This window comes from Mastomys coucha, chromosome X, assembly GCF_008632895.1.
Source record: "Mastomys coucha isolate ucsf_1 chromosome X, UCSF_Mcou_1, whole genome shotgun sequence".
NCBI classification, from domain to species: Eukaryota; Metazoa; Chordata; class Mammalia; order Rodentia; family Muridae; genus Mastomys; species Mastomys coucha.
Genome location: NC_045030.1, coordinates 61,038,825 through 61,060,074, shown reverse-complemented (window position 1 = coordinate 61,060,074; position 21,250 = coordinate 61,038,825). Strand labels below are relative to the sequence as shown.

The 21,250-nt window shown below is 41.3% G+C and overlaps 1 protein-coding gene across 5 annotated transcripts in view; it reads left to right on the top strand.

Moving 5' to 3' along the window:
- Arhgef6 (Rac/Cdc42 guanine nucleotide exchange factor 6) overlaps positions 1–21,250 on the top strand; it is a 110,348-nt gene that overhangs the window by 3,412 nt on the left and 85,686 nt on the right. The window contains exon 1 of one of the 5 annotated variants that reach the window (XM_031362483.1): positions 8,376–8,680. The exons of the other annotated variants lie outside the window; for them this stretch is intronic. The gene's annotated coding sequence lies outside the window, so the exon portion shown is untranslated. Of the gene's footprint in view, positions 1–8,375; positions 8,681–21,250 lie in introns of those variants that run through there. 5 annotated transcript variants of the gene reach the window in all.

The window sequence follows — 21,250 nt, the reverse complement described above, 5'->3', positions numbered from 1 at the left end:
CGTCATCACCAACAGCACCACCATGACCACCATCATCACCACCACCACCACCATCACCACCATCATCATCACTAACTGTTTTACCTCAGCTAAACTTTGTTTCCTTCAAAAGCTTTCTTAAAGCTGGCTGGCTATGGTGGTGCAAAACTCTAATCTTAGCATTTGGGAGGTAAAAGCAAGTGGATCTCTGTGAACTTCAAGCCATCTTGGTTTACATAGTTCCAGACCAGCAAGGACTCCAGCGTGAGACCTTGTCTCAAAACTGGCTTTTTGTTTTTTGTTTGTCTGTCTGTTGTTTATCTTTTTTTTTTGAACCCAACCTTAATCTAAAGTTACATATGTGTCAGGATATCTTTTTCCAATCTTCCATGTTTCTCAGTTTGGGGGCCCCATCAGCCACTTTGGCACTCATGGTTCATGTGGCTTCAGAGTATGTGCTATCCCTTATAGGATGCTGTCTACTGTTGAGCAGACCATGACATTTTCATGTTTAATTTTTCAAATAAAAACATGATGAAGTTGCCAGTGATTTCTGTGCCGAAGCAGGCAGAAGGTGTTCTGTGCTTCTTTGCAGTTCTAAGAATACTGGATGATACAGAGACACCTCCTGCTGCTGCCACTCTTGGGGGTTTTCTGATAACTAAAGATTATTCTTTTAAGCACAAATGCTTAAAATGTTTTTTTTTTTAATCAAAAAAAGTTCTTTCCACTTTGGGTAGAAATTTTATTAAAAAGTATATCAAACTGAGATGATATGAACATTGGAATAAAAGAATATCTGATATTGTGGTTATCACATTCCTTTTGTAGCTTCATAGATAAGTGTTAGAGTCAATCCATGCTTGTGTCCACGTTCATGTCCTTGTGTGTGTGTGATATGTACATACATCTTGTGGGCACATATGTAGGGTCAATGTTGGTATTTTCTTCTGTGCTTTCCAGGTTACCTAAACTATTTTGCAGTAGTCTAGATTCTTCATATGTACAGATCAGTTTTAGAATCATCTTGTCCGTTTCTCTTGATTTCTTCCTTCCTTCCTTCTCTCCTTCCTTCTTTCCTTTCTTTCATAAAATATTTCACTGAACTTGAAGTTACTCTTTTTGTCAAGAAGCCCCTCACCTACCCAACATTGGGATTCTAGGCAGTTGCTAACTTTCTCAACCTTTGCATGGATGCTAGGGGTCCAACTTTTGGTCCTCATGTTTGCACAGCAACCACTTTACCCACTGAGCCGTCTTTTCAGCCTTACATCTTAGTTCAGTCGACTCTTCATAAAGTTTCTTGGCAATGCTGTGCTCTGTTTCCTCATCTGTATGAAAGGGACTCTAACAAGATTTACTACAGGGGACTTTAGACTTTAATGTGTGCTTGCGTGCATGTGTGCAATATGGCTGGATGTTTTGTCTGGATGTATGTGTGCACACCACATGTATGCCTGATGCCTGTAGAGGCTAGAAGATGTCATCACCCCAGGACTGGAGTTGTAGATGATTGTGAGCTTCCATGTGAGTGCTGGGAATTGAACCTGGATCATCAGCTACAGCAGCCACTGCTCTTAACTGCTGAGCCATCTCTCCTGTCCAACAGCAGAAGATTTTGAAATTAATTCCTAATGTTAGCATTCAATGTGGTAGGTATCCTTACAGAACACTATTTTGAGGTTGGACAAAAGAATTCACCCACAGCTCTTAATGTATCACTGCATGTATGTAAGCATGAGTCCCACTGCTGTTACCTTATGACTGGGTGCTCTTTGTACTGTTGTGCAAAAATACCCTGAGCCACAATGAGTCACTCACAGAGCCCTCAAGGAAGGCACATACAATCACCCCAGAAGGAATGAGACTGAAAGATGAGCCGGAAAGCACGGAGCAGCCAAGTATGTGGCCTGTCCAGTCTCAACGTTTCCAGGTAGCTGAAAAATATACCTATACAGAAGTATTCACAAAGATCATGGAGGAAGAGGGAGAGAGGGGGGAGAGAGGGGGAGAAACAAAGAGAGACAGAGAGACACAGAGAGACACAGAGAGACTCACAGAGACACACAGAGAGAATGAGAGAAGTCAGGTATCAAGTACTTAGAACAGTGTGTGGCATAGGACATGTTTGGTGGATCTCCATTAACTTTGTAAAGCTCTAAGTGTATGAAAAGCGAGAGTAGGGCTTGACTCGTTCCCAGGGCACACTATCATTTCCCAAAGAAAGGCTGCCAGTTTGAATCACTTGCTTTGGAAGGTTGAAGCACCGAGAGACGTGGTGGCTGAGCTTGGGCTTCAGAGGTAGAGGACCACATTCTAACACCAGGTCTCTCCTGATGCCTTCCACCTTTTTGTTGTCTTTGGGTATGATAATTGAAGGGTCTCTAGTGATCCATACAGCTAATAACAGATAAATCTAGAGAACAAAACCTTTCCAGCTTTCTTTCCTTTTAAAAAAAAAAAACATTTATTTATTTATTATATGTAAGTATACTGTAGCTGTTTTCAGACACACCAGAAGAGGGCGTCAGATCTCATTACAGATGGTTGTAAGCCACCATGTGGTTGCTGGGATTTGAACTCAGGACCTTCAGAAGAACAGTCAGTGCAACTTTCATAGTATCCTTTGAAACAATTTTTTAAAAAAGATTTTGATAAAGTCATATTTGTTTTTATTTTATTTTGTCTCATTTTATTTTTGTGCATGTGTCTGTGTGTCTGCCCCAGTGTATATGGAGGTCAGAGGAGGACAATTGTCAGTAGTTACTTCTAGCCTTCTGCCTTGCTAAGACGGGGCCTGTCTCATTTCTGTTGTGGTGGTACATCCTCTAGCTGGTCTGAGACCATGCCAGCAATTTTCTCATCTGCTTCTCATCTCACCATGAAGGTGCTGGGATTACAGATGTGCACCAAGAATCTAGCTTTTTTAAAACTAAAAATGTATTTCATGTGTGTGAGTGCTTTGCCTGCATGTATGCTTGTATACTACTCTCCCGCTTGGTGCCCATGGACTATAAAAGAAGGCATCAGATCCCTTGAAGTTACAGATGACTGTGAACCACCATGTGAGTGCAGGGAATTGAATCCAGGTCCTCTTAACCACTGAGCCATCGGACTCTAGAGATCCAATTCAGGTTTGTATGCTTACCCAGTAAGCAGTTTTACCCACTGAGCAATCTCCCCAATTCTCAACTGTTTTCTTTTTTTAAACATTGACTTCTGGTGTTATCTGAAAAATGCTTGTACAATCAAAGGTCATGAGTACTTGTGTTTTCCTCATTTAGTTTTCACATTAGAGCCTTTGATCCCCTTTAGGTTAATTTCTATATATGGTATATACCATACCATACAACATGTATGAATGGAGTCCAAATTAATTCTTTTTAAAAATTGCATGTACTGGGCGGTGGTGGTGCACGCCTTTAATCCCAGCACTTGGGAGGCAGAGGCAGGTGGATTTCTGAGTTCGAGGCCAGCCTGGTCTACAGAGTGAGTTCCAGTACAACCAGGGCTACACAGAGAAACCCTGTCTCAACCAAAAAACAAACAACAAAACAAAAAACAAAAAATCCTGCATGTACCATAGATTACAAATAGAGGTTCTTTCCTTCCACTGTGTGGATTTTGGGGATTGAACTTAGGTCACCAGGTTTGGCAGCCTTTACCCACTGGTTCATTTCATTGTCCCCAAATTAATTCTTCTGGATGTTGACATGCAGTTTTCTAATCAATGTTTGTTGAAAAGATTACTTTCTTCCCTTTTAGCTGATTAATATAACTTTGTAGTGACTTTTAAAGACAGAAAATATGAGTTCTCCAGCTTGTTTTTAGTTTCAAAACCATTTTGGGATATTCTAAATCTTTGAATGTACTGATGAGTTTTAAATCATCTCCTGCCTGCATTTTATTTTCTCGTTCCCTCTCTGTCTGTCTGTCTGTCTGTCTGTCTCTCTCCCTCCCTCCCTCCCTCCCTCCCCACTTCTCTCATTTTTGAGACAGGCTTTCGTTGTAAAGTCCTGACTAGCCTGGAACTTCCTATGTAGAGGAACTGGCCTTGAACTTGCGACAAGTCCTGCCTCTGGCTCTTGACTGCTGGGATTATAAGTGTGCACCACTATGTTTGTCTTTATTTCTTTCTCTTTTTGTTTTGTTTTGTTTGTTTTTCGACACAGGGTTTCTCTGTGTAGTCCTGGCTGTTCTGTAACTCACTCTGTAGACCAGGCTGGCCTCGAACTCAGAAATCTGCCTGTCTCTGCTTCCCAAGTGCTCAGATTAAAGGCATGAGCCACCACTGCCTGGCTGTCTCTTTCTTTAAAAAACAAAAACAAAAAGACAAAAACAAAAAAACAAAAAACAGCCAGCTGGGCTGGAGAAATGGCTCAGAAGTTAGGAACGCTGACTGCTTATCCAGAGGTCCTGAGTTCAAATCCCAGCAACCACATGGTGGTTCACAACCATCTGTAATGGGATCTGCTGCCCTCTTCTGGAGTGTCTGAGAAGAGCAACAATGTACTCATATACATAAAAATAGTCTAAAAAATATTTTAAAAGAACCCAGCCAGGTAAGATCCTCACAGGACTGTGTTGACCTTACAGATAGATCCCTTTGAGGACTAGGAACTAAGTCTTTGAATCTTTGGAAATGGTTATCTTACCACTTGGGTCTTCTTTACTTCTATTTTGTTGGTTTAGTTTTAGGACTAACGTGTCATACCATTTTGGTTCATTTTTTTTCCATTTTATACTTTTTGTGTGTGTGAAACGACGTCTCATGTAACCAGATCTGGCCTTAAATGTTGTAGCTGTGTGGCTAAGAATGAGCTTAACCCTCAGAACGTCCCGCCCAGGCCTCCACATGCTAGGATATACTTTTGGCTGCTAGCACATGTGGTTTATCTTTTTTTTTTAAAAAAAAAAAATTTATACACACACACACACACACACACACACATATGCCAATCATGGTAGTACACTCAACTCAATTTTTTTTTTGTTTTTTTTTGTTTTTTTGAGACAGGGTTTCTCTGTGCAGCCCTGGCTGTCTTGGAACTCACTTCTGTAGACCAGGCTGGCCTTGAACTCACAGAGATCCTCCTGCGTGCTGGGATTAAGGGTCTGCACCACCATCACTGGGTCAGAATGGTCTTCTTAATTTGGCTTTGGAGTTTTCCTTGCCACTGCATGGGAACACAGTTGATTTTTAAGATTTATCTTATATCTTTCAACTTTTCACATTCTGTTTATGAGGTCTAATAGTTTCTTTGTGGAGTTCTGATGATTTTTATTTTACAAACTTATGTCTTGGATGACTAAGGGATACTTGAACTTCTTTCTTTTGGGTCTGGACAACTTTATTTATTTTTCTGTGCTACTTTATAGGCTAAAGTAGAAGCAAATTCCTTGTTTGGGTTTTGATTTTAAGGAGGAAGGTGTTAGTCTTTCCCTACTAGGTAAGATGTTAGATGTGTATTTTTCATAAATGGACATTAGTACTGAGAAAATTTCCTATAATACTAGTTTGTTGAGTATTTTTGTTGTTGTTGTTGTTGTTGTTATTGTTGATGTTCTTACAAAAGATGATTCACTTTATGGAACTCTGGATCAGTTTGCCTTGGGAAGTAGAGGTAGGAGGTTCTAGAGTTCAGGATCAACTTCAGCTACGTTTACAAGCTGCATGTGTGTATGTGAGTCTAAGTTTACATGCAGAGGTCAGAAGAAAACCTTGGGTGCTGCTCCTCATTCACCCCTTGTTATTTTGAGTTTCTTTTTGGTTCAATGCTACATCCCACAGGACAGCTTCATGTGAAATATCCAGGAATTCTTCTCTCTTTAGTTCCCATCTTGCCATAGAAGCACTGATATTACAGATGTGTGTTGCTGTGCTTGGCTTTACATAAATTCTGGGTATTTGAACCCAGGTCCTCATGCTTGTGTGGTAAGCATCTTACCCACTGAAGTGCCATTCCCCATGCCCAGTTTTCTTTGCGCATTTCATGCTTCTGTTGAGATGATCATTTATTTAGGTTCTTTATTATGCTGCCACATTGACTGATATTCATATGTTGCTTCAATCCTTCATTCCTGTCATAAATTCTGGTGAGTTATGTCACATACGTACATATACTTTTGTGTGCAGTTGTGATTATTTTTGAAGACTCTTTCATCATAGAAATGGAACTACTGTGTCAAATTTTAATAGATAATGTCAAATTTGCCTATGAAATTGTTCTACCAAGATACGTTTCTACCAGAAGTGTAGAAGGTGTTTTCTGTAACCCTGTCAACACTGTGCATGATTTATCTTTAAAGTTTGCCAAAGTGATGGATGAAACAGTATTGCTTTTTCTTTCTTTCCTTTTTTGTTATAACTTGTTTTTCAGGATTCCAAATGAATTTGGACATATTGTCACTCCTTTATAGTCCATTTGTATTTCTTCTTTGTAAACCAGATACATCTTTCCTTTTTTCTCCAAGCATGGAGGAGATAGTGGTGGATATATTCAGCCAAGTCAAAACTGTATATACATATATACATATATATGATCCTTATTTCAGGTTAACTCACTAATGAGACCAGGAAGTCTCTCAACAACATGAGGTTTCGAAATCACAGGCTCTGATCAGTTGGGAGGGCTCTCTGGCTGTACTGTTTGGCAAGAGCCATGGGAATATTGGTCTATGGAAGCTCTAGCCCAGGGATTTTTTTTTCCCTTTCATTCCCAGTATATACTGTTCCTTCATTGTCTCCTACTGCTGTACCTTGCCTAGGATACTCTCTCATCTCCATTGTGCAGAAATAGACATGTCCACCTTCCTTTCAATCCCAGCCTATAGCAGCATGGGTTTTTCTCTGCCCCACCCCCTCACACTCTCCTGACTTCCTGAGTCACTCCATCTGCCTTGCCACAGCCACAGCACAGGTGCTCTCCCTAAAGTGAGGCTGTGGGACAGACGGACCAGTTGCCATTTCCCAGGGACTGTTCTGCAGGGAGGAACTCCAAGAAGTAAGGCAGCTTTACCAATGTTCATGAGTCAAAGTCAAAACTGTCACTGTCCTGCCCTAGCTCTAAGAAAGTAGAACAAAAGAGCCAGACCAAGGCACAGTGGAGTCTTCAAGGCCCAGCAGGGGTCCTTGTGTGAACTCAGAATTCCTTTCTCTACACTTCTCACTCTGTAGCTCGGGCTGGCCTGGAACTCACTATGTAGACCAAGCTGGCCTCAAACTCACAGGCACATGCTTATGAAAGTGCTGGGATTAAAGGCATGCACCACAACAGACAGCTAAGAAACCTTCATAGAAGTTGGATAATGTCTCAGGATCGGGCCCTTTTCCAATCTGTTTACACTGGGCAAAACTTCCACTCAATTTAACTAGTAGGAAGACCAAAGGGGGTTTTGACACCTTTTTTCCCCCTTTACTAGCTGAGCCAATGTGATACTCCCATTACTCTGGCTGGCCTAATCTTTTACTGTGTTGAACTTCTATATATACATACATATATATATACATACACACACACACACACACACACACACACACATATATATATATATATGAACACACTGTAGCACATAGGTGTTCTCAGCTACTCCATAGGCTGAGGCAGGAGGATGTGAGCTCCAGGCCAGTCTGGGTTTTATAGAGAGACCATTCCTCAAGCTGTAAAAGGAGCCTACTATGTGCTTCTTTGAAAGGACTATGCGATTTGGGGGTCTATTCAGGGAAGAGATGGGTGTGAAGGGTCACTGAGCATTTTTCTGCTTCGGGGGAAAGAGGTGGGGGGATGTCTCAGTGGGTCACTATGTAGCTCACGGGTCCCCGAGTTTCATCCCAGGGTACGAGAGGAAAGCAGTCTACTAACTTAGTAAGAGCAAGTCCTTGACTCTAGCATTCCCATTAGGGTTTTGGCAAAGGCCCTGGGCAGCCCAGGCACTGTAACCCTGATCTTGGGAATTGGGTGGCAGCAGCATGCGCAGTGCAGCTGCAGCCCTTACACCTCAGCTTTTGCTCCTTCCCTGGCTACTGGGGTGCTGAGGCTGCTGCCACCACCGCCACCACCACTGCCGCTGCTGCTGTTGCTGCTGCTGCTCTGCTCTGCGCCGCTGTCACTTCCAGTTCCTACTTCTGCGATCCAGGTCCGGGTCATAGCTTCCCCTCTGCTGGCCCGGTCTCCCCAGGCTGCTCTCCCTCCCGGGTTCTGGCTCCGGGCAGCAGAGCTGGGTCTGGAGGAACCCTGGGTCCAGGCTCCCACTGGCCACCAGCTCCCCTGCTGTGGCCGTCCCGCCGGGGCACGCCTCCTGTAGCCCTTGATCTGTGCTCTAGAGAGAGAACTTGAGGGCAAGAACCTGACTTCCCTCTTTATTAAAATAAATACATAAATAAATACATAAATACATAAAATCCCTTTCCTGGGGAGCTTGGCGGCACAGAAAGGAGTTTGGAGACGGGCTCCCCCCTCCTCACGCGTCCAGGAGCAAAGTTGCAGCCGCCCCTCCCCGCCGGCCATACCAGCGGGCTCTCCAGTTTCGCCTTGGTGGCAGCCGCGCGGGGCAGGGTCCCAGCTCCATCTGGGGACAGCGCTTCCCGCAGCCTTGGCACGGGCTGGCAGCGCTCGGCAGCCCCGTGACTCTGAAGGGCGAGCCACTTCCGAGGAGGAGGCTGGAGGGAAGGAGCAGCAGGAGGACAATCAAGCCAAGCCAGGTGACCTGCCTGGGGGGCAAGGGGTCAGGGGGAGGGGAACTACAAGGGCCTGATGCTGGGGGGCTGGTGGAACCGAAGGAGGAGCCGCCCTTCTTCTAGGATTGACCGCCTGGGTCTGAAGCCCTAGCCGCCGGTCTGTTCTTTGCCAGGGCCTCTCCTTGGTGCCGTGTCTGCGTACCCGGAGCGGGGGCGGGGGCCAGGGCTCAGGGTGAGGACGCGCCAAACTTAAGGGCGGCTGTCCAGCTTCGGCCGCAAGGTTTATAGCAGACTGGATTCTGTCTTCTCCCCTTCCGCGAACCAGAACAAGAACAAGTCAACGGTACTGTTTCTGATATTAATTTGATGCTTTCCCAAGCTGGGGCAATCCTTGCATTGGGGAATGTTTGACACAAGTCTGTCATAGGAGTCCTTTTCGGATGGACTCTGCCTGGTATTCATTGTAGCTGTAGTTGATTTAGAGTCTTCATTTTCTATTCACTGAAGGACCCAACAGGTATTCCAGCTATTTCCTTTCTTAGGTATGGAGTAGAGAGCCCTCGAGTTTATCTCTGTCTCCTCAAATATCTTTCTTCTCAATTATCTTATGTTTTTAGTTTGGGTTTGTTATTGGTTTTGAATGTAGGAGTGACTCCTTTGTCCCCCCCCCCTTTCTTAATGTGTAGTGGGAGTAATAATATACTCAAAGAATGTACTTTGCTCTGAAACTATATTTTTTTTTTCAGTAAAAGCTTCCTATAAACCAAAAAGCCACATAGAACAGGATAAATTCTGGTAGCTGTTTAGTTTTTAAGATATTAATTTTAAAGGTAAGATTCTAAAGCCCAGACTGCTTTTCTAACTTGTATTTGCCTGGAAAAATCCAGTTTGTCCTTGAACTTCCTATCTTAATTTTGACATTGACCATGGTAAAAGGATCTCCGATGACATCATTTGCTCCAGCCACAGTTCAGCGTTCCACCACTGAGAGCACCTCTGTCCAAATCTGTAAGGCCTGGGCCTGCCCTTGGACTTGAGCAGATTTCTCTTAAGCAAAATATTATGCTACATGCCAGGCAATGCTGCAGTCCCTTCTTACATAAGCAAGCTCCAGGTCCATGTGGTGCAGGGTATGCTTGGAGCAGCAGTTAAAACAAGCGAGGGGCTGTTTCCATGTGAGTTGCTGAGGGGTGCCTGAAGTTTTGAATACAGTAAATTGGCAGCTAGAAATCTCACCTTGTATGTCTTAGTGTTTAATTTAATTTTCCTTAGTTTTCTTTTCCTTCCTCCCTTTCTTTCCTTCTCCTCCTCTTCTTCTTTTGGAATGCTTTCCACTTATCTCAAACTCCAACTCATCATGTCCTTATAAAGGACATTTGAGAGCAGGCGTTTCTTCCAATGATCAAAGAAATAGAGACGTTTAGTTAAGCAGAGTGGCTTCTAGTAGCCAAAGAGCTAACTGGAAGCTAACTCCGAGCTCTTGCTTGGGGCCAACCTAGGTTTTGTTTGTTTTCTCTAAAAGGTTATACTTTGTACAAAAGTATTTCATTAAAAACATTGTATGCATGGCCTGTGGCCTCTGAGCTAACTGTTCATCGTGTTAGCTCTCACGTTGGCTGCTTTTGTTCATGTAGCCTCTGCTCTGTAATTAGGGGTGAGGGTAGGGTCTGGAGTTTTGGTTCACCGCTCTGGTCCACCATCTTTCCCATCATCTTCAGGAATAACATGGGATGGCTAGAGGTAGCCACCAGGACCTAGACATTTCCAAAACTTATTTGACACCATTCACAGAGTACTACTTAAGTCTCTAGAAATTTATTCAGAGGGCAAAATGAGAGGTCATATGTTTTGTTCATTTACAACAATGTGCCCTTCACTGTTCTTAGGGGCTTAGTTGCAAAGGTGAAAATGTAGTCGGATACCATTTTTATAGTACCTTCTATGTTGTAGACCTTGGGATGGATGCTTTAAGTATATTATCTCATTTAATCCTCACCATAACCCCTAGAGTCAGGTGGCATTGCACCCATTCCATAATGGTGGAAACTGAGGTTTAGGAAAGATCCATACTCATGCTGTACCCTGGAAAAGCAAAGCAGACACAGAACAGTCAGCTAGACCTCATTTCCTGTCATGGCCCATGTTGTGGCCACCAGGGAGCCACTGATAATATACAGAAACATGGAAATCCTTGGCTTTCAGACATGACTACACATTAGAAGTATTTGGAGTGCTTTTAAAACCACAAGTATTACAGTCTCACCAGAGATCCTGACTTACTTGTTCTATAGGAGGCTTTTGCATTGGTATTTTTAAATGCTTAAGTCAGTTTAGTAATATTAATTTTTCAAAATTGAAAATATCCTAAATATTTATCTTGACAAATCCCTGCAAACTGATACACCCATATACTTTTCACTTGGATTAAGCAACAGGGCATTATCGATGCCATTGAGTGCCTTTTATGCCTTCTCAGTCATGATTGCTCATCAAGGAACACCTGACTCCTAAAAGAACAAAGTGTTGTGGGGGTGGGGAGTTACCTGTTCGGGTGTATGAGTTGGATAGTAAAGTGTGTGCTTGTTTGCATAAACTACCTTGCACCAAGCATAATATTTGAATAAGTAGCATGTTGTAGGTACTACTGTTTTATTTTTTATTGCTGAATAGTATTCCATTGTATGGATACGCCAATTTTTTTCCTATTTACTCATTGATGAACATATAGAGTGTTTCCAGGTTTTTTTTTGTGTGTGTGTGTGTGGTGTGGTGTGTGTGTGTTGTTGTTGTTGTTGTTGTTGTTGTTTCAATGAACAGTGTTGCACGAATATCCTTGTGGGTATCTTCTGAAGAGCATCTCTGTTGAACTTATGTATAACAGTAAAGTTGCTAGGTCATAGGGCATGTATATACCCTGCTTTAGGAAGTACCTCTAAATAAATGATTGGTAGAAAGGTTGATTATTCGGAGACCTTAGTTAAGGATGTGATCCAGTTTCACAGAGACTGCCATGCTTTGATCTTAGGACATTGCCTCTGCTCCCACTCAGAGAAGAGTTCCTTTTACTTATCTAAGCATGTGAGCATTAAGGGTAATCTGACTGAGCACCCCACACTGATTAGAAGTAGATGAGGTGTAATGAGGGAATGTTTGTGAAGGCACTTTGCAAACTGGGACACAGTGACTGAATAGAATAGAAATCTGGGATAAAGGGAAAAGAGGGGCTACTGCAGATTAGACATGATGCAGATGGCATGGTGTGTGTGTGTGTGTGTGTGTGTGTGTTTATATGGTATAGTAGCACAGTAGGTAAGAGCTTCAGCTCAACTTTGAACTTGGTTTGTCCTGAGTTGGATACTAAGTATGTATAGCCAGTTTTGAAGGTGGTAATGATACATAGGACCGCTGATGAAGTATATGGTACCCTTAGTGGTAGTATCAAACAGCGATAAACGCAGTTTGCATAGTGCCTGGCACCAAGTATAGATTCAATGAATGCTAGATCCTTTCCTCTGCCACATCTCCACTCCTCACCCCTCCCTTCCCTTCCCTTCCCCTCCCCTCCCCTTCCCTCTCCTCTCCTCTCCTCTCCTCTCCGCTCTCTCTTCTCTACTCTGCTCTGATCTCTTCTTTTTCTCATCTTTTCTTTCTTTCCAGTGGGGTCTTCCATAAGCCAGATTGTCCTCAAACTCTTTCCATAGTAGAGGATGATCTTGAACTTCCAATCCTCCTGTCTCTATCTCCTGAGTGCTGGGATTACAGGTGCATGCCACCAGGCCTGGTTTATGTACTTCTGGTGATGTGCCCAGGGCTTTGTGCATTCAAGGAAAGTACTCTACAAAATGAGCTTTACCCCAGTCCTAAAAGCTCTTTTCTAAATGGAACTTTGATATCTTCTAGTAGATTTATTGATAAGTGGATCTACATTGTAAAAACAGCAACCCCTTTACTTTAGTTATGTTGAGGTAATCCTATTTGGTAAGTGAGCCAAATGATCTCTTGAAATCTTAACATTTTAACAAATTAGATGTAGAGCAAGGATAAACTGTATGGGTTCTCTCAGGGTTCTGTGTATTAGCTATGCTGTACACATAAAAGTTAGGCATGATGAAACTTGAAATTGGAAAACACACATCCAGCCATCTTATGTCTTACCTCCTTGTTCTATTTGGTAGAGACTGCCTGGTTTGGGAAAACTGTCTGGATGTTAAAGCCAAAGGCAAAAGCCTCATATAATTTGCAATAGTTAACACATGCCTTTTTTAGAAAGCAAAACAAAGTCGAATGTTTCTGGGCTTTTTAGATGAATAGTGGCGGCAGGGTTGGCTCAAGTTCCATGATTAACTGCAAAGATGAGCCCATTCTGCATTGTGAGTGCCTTTCCTAATTGAAGAGGCAGCTATTTCCTCCTGAAATTGAAATTCTCATCAAAGTCAGTCACTGCAGTTTAGAATAAGTTGCAATGTGTTTAAAACAATTTCAATAACATATTTGCTTTGGAAGACTACAAACAGTTCATATTTTATTGATACTGTAGGTCATTGTAACCCATGGACAGATTGGAATTCTTTTTTTTTTTTTCCAGAAACAGTGGTAACCCAATCTCTGGGTGAAAAACTAAAACCTAATCTTGTAAGCTTTATTAAAATCGGATTCCTCCGGTGGAGAATCCTTGCAGATCTGCCATGATACTGGGAAATGCTAGCAGCTACAGCTTAGCCCTCAGCTGTCCTGTTCCAAAAAGGGCCTAACTCTCTCCTGCTTCCTCTCTTCCTCTATCCAACCCAGAAGTCCCGCCCTACTCACCCAGTGATTGGCTCCTTTATTCATTAGGGGATTGGTTCACAAGAACAGCACCCAACCATCCACAACACTTCCCCCTTTCTGTTCTAATAATAATAATAATAATAAAACCTTTCTCTCAATATAGAGCACAACCATTACCATTTTGTAATCTATAAAGTATAAGATAGACCTAACATGCAGCCCATCATTGTTGTCATTAAGATCATTTTCATTAATCATTAAGATTGTTGTCATTGTCATCTATCCTAAATTAAAAGACTAATGATTCTACCTTTACTTATGTACTGGTTTTAGATAGTATGCCATCTGAAAATCATCCTATCAAATCTATTCTCTCAAAGTAAATAGCCTGGGTTACCTATGAGACTATAAGTAGCTTTTCAATCCCGTCAGAAACAGATTGGAATTCTTAACTGTAGTTTCAGACAATCATAAAAGTTTTAAGAATGGCTTGCAACAGTTCTCATTCTTTCTCTACCCTATAGTTTCATTCATATATATATATATATATATATATATATATATATATATATATATATATATATACATACACACACACACACACACACACACACACACACACACACACATATATATATATATATATATATATGTATATATATATATATATATATGGCTAAAAGGGGCTTCACTCTGTTTTAGAACTAATTATGTAAACTAGACCGGCCTCAAACTCATAGAAATCTACCTGTCTCTGTCTCTCAGGTACTTGAATTAAAGGTATGTGCTACCACACCTGGCCAGATTTTTTTAACTGATAAAAATAAATTGTACATGGTTTTCTTTACAGTGATTCAGAACTAGAAATGTGCTTGGGGATTCAGTTGCAAAGAGTTCAGTAAACTATTTATTTGTTAACCACTGTAACTTCTTTAGACGCCATTTTATGCTCTAATAGTAGACACAACCTGGAGAGATTTTTCTTAGGGTTAAAAACTCAGGTTAGCTATCCATTATTTTCTAGTCTACACTAGAAACAAATAAGATAGGTAGACAAATATGAGAAAGGAATATTTCACTTTCTTGTGTTTGCCTCCATGAAAGGAGCTAAATTCAGGTGTTTTTTTAAATGAACATGTTACTGTGCCATTAAAATATCCCAAAATGTAAAGTCTAATCCCTGACCTACAGAAAGATGCACACTGTTCCAGTTAAATCAAACAAGTTGATGAATGAGCTTTTTTTTTTTTTGATGACTGTAAAACATTCCCCCTTGCACACTGAAAATAAGTAATAAACCTGTCAAATTGAGCATAGTTGGGGTGATCAGAATCAATGGCCTCTATTTTTTAAAAATAAAGTATGTAATATCTAAAAAGGGAGCCCATTGTTTCTGAGTTGAGTGGTATGTACCCACTATCTATGAAAAGGAATGCAGTTTATTACTAAATTGGATCACTGCAATCTCCCTGACTGGAAATGGAAGTTCTCTTCTTTAAAATCTCACTCACACTAATTTGGTTTTAATGTTGACTCTAATCCAGACTGTTTCTGAGGGCAACTGAATACAATATGCCTCTTTATTCAAACCATGTAGTCTTGCCCAGCTAGCCTCAACTCGAGCTCATTCTAACTTGGTCACATGCATCCCTGCCTGCAGCACTCCTTTAGGATCAGTGTAAGAACTGATGCTGGGTTGGACACATAGCATAAAAGTGTACACCACAGTTGGTGATGACATTGGATTTAGAACAAGTCACAAAGACACACTGAGCTTTTCTGTTGTACTTGGTTTCTCAAGGCCCAGTGTCACACTATGCGGCCCTTGCTGGATTAGAACTCTATCTTTACCCAGGGTAGCATCGGACTTGCAGTGATCTTCCTACTTCTTCTTACGTGCAAGGATTACAAGCATGATGCTTCTCCTGGCTGTTTATCTCCTTCAGAAAGAGTCTCACCATGTAGTCATAGCTAGTCTCTAACTTAGGACCCTCTCGCCTGTGACTCCCCAGTGATAGGATTATCATGCCTGGCAGGATCATGATGTGCTTTAAAAAAAATATTCATTACTATCACTCCCCACTGTGTGTGTGTGTGTGTGTGTGTGTGTGTGTGTGTGAGAATGTGTGAATGAGGGTTTAAGTGTGCCAATGGCATGCATGTAGAGGTTAGAGGACTTGGAAGTTTTCAAGAGTCGGTTCGTTCCTCCTACCATATGGGTTGAGGGATTGAGCTCAGGGATCAGGCTTGCACAGCCAGTTCTTGTACTCACTGAGCCTTCCTGCTGTCCTAGGGTGTATTTTTTGAGTTGCAAATGAAAGAAGTGTGAAGGCACACAGTGGTCCCTTAAGGCCTTTACTTACAAGCATTTTATAAAGCATGATTGCCCATCCTGGCCAGGAACAGCCTGATTCAGAGAATCAGAAAAATGGATCTTTTTATTTGATTTTACAACAGAGTTTCATGTAGTCCAGTCCTGGCCTCCAACTTTCTATCGCTGTGTAGCTGAAGATGACAATGAACTCTCATGATTTTTCTGCCTTCCCCTCAAAAGTGCTGAGGTTCCACGTGTGCAGCGCCATGCCCGGGTTACAGATGTGCATCTCGGATGATGGCCTTTGCAGTGTGCTGATGACTCCCTATAGTAGATAGTCACACATCACTTCTGTTTGGCTTCTGGCAGAAGATTTACCTTTCTAATTAAGTTCCACTTAGACAAATAGAGTAAAATGCCAGCTTTATTCATTCTTAGGGACTTGAATATTATTAGAGGGATCAGACATGTCAGTTGAGAGATTGAATAGGACATGAGGGAAAAGAAGGAATTAAGTCAAGGTGAGACAAAATGCAGCAGCTTTCGGAGTAGCAAGTAAAGCCATGATTAAGGACTGCTCTCACTCCAGACACAATAACAAGACATTTTTCTACTCTGTGGAAGTGTTGACTTTATTTTAAGAGGCAGCTTTAAGGTGTCAAGTTCCTAACATCTTTTATGAAGAACTATGCCTGTGAAACAGCCCTGAATACTAAGAAATATTTTCTTTTATAATTTGTGTGTTCTTCTAAGCTAGATCTATAGTAAAGTGAGACTATTTTCTCAATAATTTTAGAGAAATATATGTAAATCAAAGGGATGATGTACTTTACTAACAAAATACATTTATAACCAGGCATAGCAGTGCATGCTTGTAAGCCCAACACTGAGGAAGTTGAGGTGGGAGGGTCACAAGTTTGAGACCAGCTTGGGCTCTAGAACATTTTCCAGGTCTACCTTACGTATATAGCAAGATCCCATCTCAAAAAGAACATTTGAGAAGGCTGGAGAGATGGCTCAGTGGTTAATACTGACTATTCTTCCAGAGGATACAAGTTTGATTTCCAGCACTTACAGGACAGCTCACAAACTGGCTGTAACTCCAGTCCAAGGGGATCCAATGCCTCTTCTGGCCTCTATGAGCACAAGGCATACATGTGGTATTCATATATACATGTAGGCAGAACACTCACACATATAAAATTAATTAATTTTAAAAATAAAATAAAATATAGAAACTTCTGATTAAATATACTGCAAATAAGCATTTTCTTTGAATTTATTAGTGTTGAGATTAAAATAAATGACATTTCCCCATTACTTTTCCTCTTTCCAACCCTTTCCATGCACTTTCCTTGTTCTCTCTCAAATTCTTTAAGTGGTATTACACATACACACACACACACACACACACACACACACACACACGCACACACAATATAAATACAGCCTTCTCAGTCTGTGTATGTATATATGTCCACAGTTGTATGTAAATACACGGTGCTTTCAGGGCTGACCACTTGGTATTGAATAGCCAATTTGGGGGCTCTTCCCTGGGGAAGACCTTACTACCTTTCTCAATATTCTATGTTGCCTGCAGTTTATATCTAGGGTCCAGGCTTCATGAGATTTTCCCCATTTCATGTCAGCATGTCTATTCATGTCACCCTTGTTCAGGTCTTATTTAGGCACCCATGCTGGTCAGATTTTGTAGATGTAGCTTCTCTGATATTTATAAGAGAGATTTTTTTTTGAGATAGGCTTTCTCTGTGTAGCCCTGGCTGTCCTGGAACTCACTCTGTAGACCAGGCTGGCCTCGAACTCAGAAATCCACCTGCCTCTGCCTCCCAAGTGCTGGGATCAAAGGCGTGCGCCACAACTGCCTGGCCTTATATGAGAGTTGGTAACTTAAACTGTTTGCATTCTCTGAAGGCAGCTGGTGCCTGGGAATATGTTATATATTGCTGTACATCTCGATGTGGAATTTAAAAAAATTACCTTCAAGGGAAGACAACAGAGTGGCAAGCTTAGTGGTGCACAAACAGAATCCCAGCACTTTGGAGGTAGAAGCAGGAAGGTCAGGAGTTCAAAACCAGCCTCAGCTACATGGGACACTGTCTTAAAGAAAAAGTAAAAGATGCCCCCCCCCAAAAATAGGAACTTAGTGTAAGTGGGGGTGACTTCTTCATTTTCTAAAATTTTTGATGTGTACATATGTATGTATGTATGTACGTACGTATATGTGTATGCACTTGTACATGTTGCATGCATATGTATGAAAAGGCCAGAAGTCAGTGTTAGGTGTTTCCCTCGATTACCCTCCAACTTACCTTTAGAATATTAATGGTTATGTACCTATTCAATACCAAGTGATCAGCCCTGAAATTATCATATACATACATACATATAAGTATGTACATATATACATATACAGAATGTTAAGGCTGTTTCTGTACCATTAGTGTATGTGTATCTGTGAGTACACTCACATGTGTATGCCATGTGTATATAGGTGCTCAAAGAGGCAAGAAGGCACCAGAGCCCCTGGAGCTGGAGTTACAGGCATCTATAAGCTGCAGCAAGTGCTCTTGACCATTGAGTTATCTCTCTGGACCTCCACCTTTTTATTCAGACATGAGTTCTAACTGTACCTGGAGCTCATCAATTCTGCTAGAATGGTTAGCCAGTAAGCCCCAAGGTTCTGCCAGTCTCTTACTGTCTAGCTCTGTGATTATAGAAATCTATCTGGTTTTTATGTCAGTGCTAGGGATCCAAACTCATGCTTGCAGGTCAAGAACTTCTCTGATGAAACCATCTCCCCAGTTCATTTACTAGATCTCATTTAGTATCCCTTTATTATCTTACAAGAAAGTTATGAACTAGTATATTCCTTACTGTTATGTTGCTGTGATAAAATACCAAGACTAAGGCAACTAATAGGAGAGAGGGTTTATTTGGGCTTATGGGATAAGAATCCATCGTGGGAGGCTTATGAATGTGATCTTGTAGGCAGTTTAGGTTAGGTTTTCGTTGAGTGGCTATTTACTGACTTGTGGGTGCTAATTGAAACCTGTAACCAATGTCTCTGATATCTGAGTTCCCGAGTGCACAAGTCACAGTGCTTGGATTGTTTCCAAGGTAAAAATGGTGTTTTTAATGAAATGTTCTAAAATTGATTAATTAATTAACCAACTAATAAACTAATTAATTAATGCCCATTAAGCATTGCTGTCTCTGAAAATGGCTTTTTTAAAAAAAAAAGTTACACAGAGACAAAAACATGAAGTGCCAAAAAAAAAATTGCTAAGTGTAATCTCTAAATAAAGAGGTAGTGGGGATGGAGGTAGCTTAGTTGGTAGAGTGACATCCTAGCATCTGGAAACCCTAGATTTTGTTCCCACAACTGCATAAACCAATGTGGCAATGCATACCTGTAACCCCAACACTTGGGAGATGAAGGGAGGAGGATCAGAAGTTCAAGGATCAGACCCAACACAGTGAGGTCCAGGCCAGCCTGGGCTACATGAAACCTTGTTTATAAAAGAAAGAAAATGATAGTTAGTTTCGATGCAACATCCTTCCCACACAGATAAGCTACTATTAGAACTTTGGATGTGTAGATTACAGTCTTTCAAATTGAAAGTTACCTCTTCCTGTTTCCGAGGAGTTATGTTGCCATATCCTCTTCACGTGAATTGAAGCTAGTTTTAGAACATGTATATGAACTAGTGGGTACAGCTTGTATTCTTTGTCATTTTGTTGCTATATAATACAATAACTAAAACAGAGTCCATTTCAGCAAGGCAATGAAAGCCTACAAATTCTTCATGTTTCTCTTCTTTAGAATACTTAGGTCATGGTGGTTTTGATGGGATTTAATAGGCTGGGGTCATATTTGGTACATGATTTAAAAGATACACAACAATAGAGTTTGAAGTGCCTTTGATCACTTCCAAGTCACAAGGACTAATTACTTAATTTTTCAGATGAGCATTGGTATTTCCTTGTTTTAGATGTCTACTATAACACTGGATGATGATTGGTTTTCTTTTTGTTGTTAAGTGATATTTTTCTGAGTTTATTTTATTTTTGTGCTGTTAGAGGTTGAACTTGGGCCTTGATATGTTGAGCAAGCACTTGGAACACTGAACTATATTCCTAGCCCTCTTTTTGGGTTTACTGTACTTTCAGCAATGCCTTTTCTGTGGTCATGATTAACTATCTATTGATGAGAACATCGAAACATTCAGTATGTATTCAAATATCTATTGAGATCCTATTGTGTTACAGGAACACTTCTAGACATGGAAGGTATAAGAATGAAAAAATTACTCTGGTGTTCCATGGCTCACATTGTAGAAGTAGTCTGTCTTCATGTAAGTCTCTCTTACAGAGCATCCTGTCAGTCAGCTGGTGAGGGACTGTTATGCATCATGGATTTCCCATGTGTTGGCAGAGCAGTAGGTCTGTTTGGACTTCCAAGAGTTCATCATCCAATTGGAACCCTATGAGTAATCTTGGTACTCCCAGAGGAAAAAAGATTCATGTAGATTATGAAGAGCTTGTAGATCACCGAGAGCCCTGCTGTGCAGCATCGCATACTCTAGAACTTCTTTCAGGAGACACATGAAAGCCAGTCCATGAAGGACTTCATGGAAACTAACAGAGGGACTGCCGTTACAGTAGTCCGAGCTGTCCCTGTGTTCATTAACTTAGTCTCTCTGCTGTGTGCAGATCTCATCACTAGCCATATGTCCTGTACTTAGAATGTGTAGGGGAAAGATTGCTTTTCCTATCTTTTAAGGCTCCAACCAAGTTATCCAAGGCCCCTGTGAAAGCAGAGGCTTCAAACCATCCTCCTCAAGTGTCCAGATTGCAACAACATTAATACTGACACTACTGGAGAGATTCTCGGTCTTCATATACTTACTATGGTCCTCAAACCACCGAGTTCTAAAATGTCGAGGTCCTTTGTGCATCCTTATGAAAAGAAGAGGGGGAGGGTCTTGTGGATTTTAGAAGTTGATTTGGGAATGTATGGCTAGTGACAGTGAAGAGTTGACATATATTATAGAGGAGGATAAGATGGCTCAGTGGATAGACCAACTTGTTTCAAAGCCTCATATCCTGTGTTCAGTCCTCACATGGTTGGAGGAAAGAACTGACTCCTACAGATTGTCCTCTGGCCTCCATATGCCCTCAGTGTTCTCCATGCAGAGTGAGTGGATGAAATGTAAAATAAGATCAGAAATATATGGTTAAATAAAATGTGTTCTTAAGATACAAAAATAGATGATTTCCCAAATATTTACTTATGAGTTGTTACTAACACAACAGTTTCCCCATAGACATAAAGTTTTCCATGGTGATTATGTTTTCTGGCTGGCCCACTAAAGCTTGTTTCATACTTTATGTGGCTAAAACTATAAAAAACACACAGAGACTACGTAGCAGGTGTGATGCCAGGCCTCCAGGAAAATGTGTTGTTCATTCCCATTTAGAATACTCGGAAG